Genomic DNA, 3400 nt, shown 5'->3' with positions numbered 1-3400 from the left:
TCCAATGGGTATACTCACATCTTAGTTGCTGTGGATTATGTCACTAAGTGGCTAGAAGCTATCCCCACTAAGAATGCTGATCACCACATCTCTCTTAAGATGCTTAAAGAAGTCATTTTCCCAAGATTTGGAGTCCCTAGATATCTGATGACTGATGGCGGTTCACACTTCATTCATGGTGTTTTCCGCAAGATGCTCGCTAAGTATGATGTCAACCGCAGAGTTGCATCCCCTTATCGCCCTCAGTCTAGTGGTCAAGTGGAGTTGAGTAATAGAGAGATCAAATTGATCTGGCAAAAGACCGTCAATAGATCTCGAAAGAATTGGTCTAGCAAACTTGACGATGCACTATGGGCTTATAGGACTGCTTATAAGAATCCCATGGGCATCTCACCGTATAAAATGGTTTACGGTACGGCCTGTCATCTACCCCTTGAGCTTGAACACAAAGCTTATTGGGCAATCAAAGAGCTCAACTTCGATTTCAAACTTGCCGGTGAGAAGCGGTTGTTTGATATCAGCTCATTAGATGAATGGATGGCCCAGGCATCTGAGAATGCCAAGTTGTTCAAGGAAAAGGTTAAGAGATGGCACGACAAAAGAATACAAAAACGAGAGTTCAATGTAGGTGATTATGTCATGCTATACTATTCTCGTTTAAGATTCTTCGCATGCAAGCTTCTCTCTAATTGGGAAGGTCCCTACGTTGTCGAGGAAGTATATCATTCCGGTGCCATCAAAATCAATAACACGGAAGGTAATTTTCCTAGGGTGGTAAACGGGCAAAGAATCAAGCATTATATCTCTGGTACTCCCATAAACTTTGAGACCAATATCATCAATATCATAACTCCAGAGGAGTACATAAGGGATGTTTATCAGCCTGTTTCAGACCCTGAAAACCAAGAGGTATCTTTTTCGGTAAGTAATTGGACTCCGAAACTTTTCCAATAGGAAGTTTTCTCCGTTTTGGAATTTTTGGAAAATTATAAAAATAAAAAGCAGTCCGGAGAGCACACGAGGCGGCCACAAGCTTGGTTGCCGCGGCCTCCCGCCCTGGCGGCGGCAACAGAGCTTGTGGTCAGCTCGTGTGCCTCCCGGACTCCGTTTTTCTTGCGGAGCACTCCTTCTGGTCGAGAAAAAATCATTATATATACGCCCAAGGGATTTGATCTCCGTATAGCGCAGTTTTCCTCTGTTTTCGTTTCGAGCCTGTTTCTGCTGCAGATCTAGATCGCCATTACTTCCCCAAAAGTTCATAAGGACAAGATCTTCGAGAAGGTCATCAATCCTTACCTCACGGAAGTGTTGCAGCACCCCCAATCTATCAAGATGAGCGAGGGGATGTTGCACATCTGTGATGTTGAGGGGCCTAAGAAGACCGGAAGCGTGGAGACGAGGCTCGAAGCAATGGAGCAACAAGTCTTCAAGTGCCAAGGGATGGTGGAGCGTGGACTCAACGCCAACCACATGATGATCACGGAGTTCACCAGCAATCACAAGATGGATGCCATTGACATTGGGAAACACCTCTCCAGGCTCTATGACAGGATTGATCAACTCCAGGGCCAGATCTATGACCTGAAGAACCAAAACTTTGAGTATGAGTATAGATTTAAATCAATACGGTTGGCTGCAGATTTGACGATTCCGACGAGTCGTTCATCCTGCCACGATGGAGCACCTATGCCTTGGAAGACGGAGGATCAGACTACTTGAACACCACCACCACCATCACCACCAAAGGAAGACAACTAAAGCATTGGTATGGGCAATTCCCTTGGCTTTTGCCAAGCTTGGGGGAGTTGCCATGGTATCGTATCACCTTTATATCTTTTGCTTTTACCCTTGTTTTAGTTCTTTCCTTTTCAGTTTTATTTCTTCTCTTAGTGGAATAAGTGTTTTAGTGTTTAGTTTGAGTCTTTTACCTTGTGTCTCTCCTGATGTATTCGAGCTTGCGATCTATATAATAAAGAGTGTCTTAGTCAAGGGCTTTGTTTTGTGTCATGATCAAAAGTATGAAGAGAACGATAGCATGAGAGATCATGAGATGATCTTATGGAAAGTGATTGCTTCACATATAACAAGTATGATGATTTAAACTTGTTGAGAGTAGACCAACATAGACCTTAGTCATTGTTGCAATTAATAAGAATTAATAAGGAAAGAGAGGTTCACATATAAATATATCATCTTAGACACTTTCTATAATTGTGAGCACTCACCAAACTATTACATGCCTAGAAGTAGATGTTGGACAAGGAAGACAACATAATGAATTGTGTTTGCTTGGTGCCAAACAATGTTATATGATTAGAGATCCCTTAGCACGTGACGATTGCTTCCACCTCATATTAGCCAAAACTCCCGCACCAAGTAGAGATACTACTTGTGCATCCAAAAACCTTCAACCCACTTTTGCCATGAGTGTCCACCATACCTACCTATGGATTGAATAAGATCCCTCAAGTAAGTTGTCATCGGTGAAGCAATAAAAATTGCTCTCTAATATGTATGATCTGTTAGTGTGTGGAAAATAAGCTTTGTACGAACCTGTGATGAGGAAGACAGAAAAGCGACAGACTGCATAATAAAGTTCTTTATCATAGGAGGTAATATATAGTGACGTTCCTCCACACTAAGAGGACACGCATCCAAACCTCAAAAGCGCATGACAACCTATGCTTCCGTCTGCGAAGGGCCTATCTTGTACCTTTAATTTTTTCCTTTGTAAGAGTCATGGTGATCTTCACCGATTCCTTATTTAGCCTTTTACTTGGTGAACGTCATATGCTTGGGAAATATCTATATTCATATTTCAACTTGGAGCTGAGTACTTATGCTTCGTTATTATTGACTTTACCCTTGAGGTAAATGGTTGGGAGGCAAACTATAAGCCCCTATCTTTCTCTGTGTCCAACTGAAACATCGAAACCATGAGTACCACGTGAGTTGTAACAATTGTGGAAAACAAAAGAGATGATTGAGTATGTGGATTTGCCTTACAAGCTCTTATTGGACTCTTTGTCGTAATATGATAAATTGCAATTGTTTCAATGACTTTGGACGGTTGTTTGCCACTTCTCGGTAAGGTTTTTGTTTCATACTTTGCTTTGTGAAGGAATTGTTACTTTCCCATAAGAATCTCTATGATGTCTTGTTGTCCTATGTATGATCATGATGCCCTCATGTCCGTATTTTGTTTTTTCAACACCTTCATCCCTAAACATGTGGACATGTTTTGGGTCTTGGTTTTCGCTTGACGACAAGCGAGGTCTAAGCTTGGGGGAGTTGATACGTCCATTTTGCATCATGCTTTCATGTTGATATTTATCGCTTTATGGACTGTTATTATACTTTGTGGAACCTTACTGATGCCTTTTCTATCTTATTTTGCAAG

This window comes from Hordeum vulgare, chromosome 6H (genome assembly GCF_904849725.1).
Source record: "Hordeum vulgare subsp. vulgare chromosome 6H, MorexV3_pseudomolecules_assembly, whole genome shotgun sequence".
NCBI lineage: Eukaryota > Viridiplantae > Streptophyta > Magnoliopsida > Poales > Poaceae > Hordeum > Hordeum vulgare.
The sequence above is the reverse complement of the archived record's forward strand: the minus strand, read 5'-3'. Positions refer to the sequence as shown.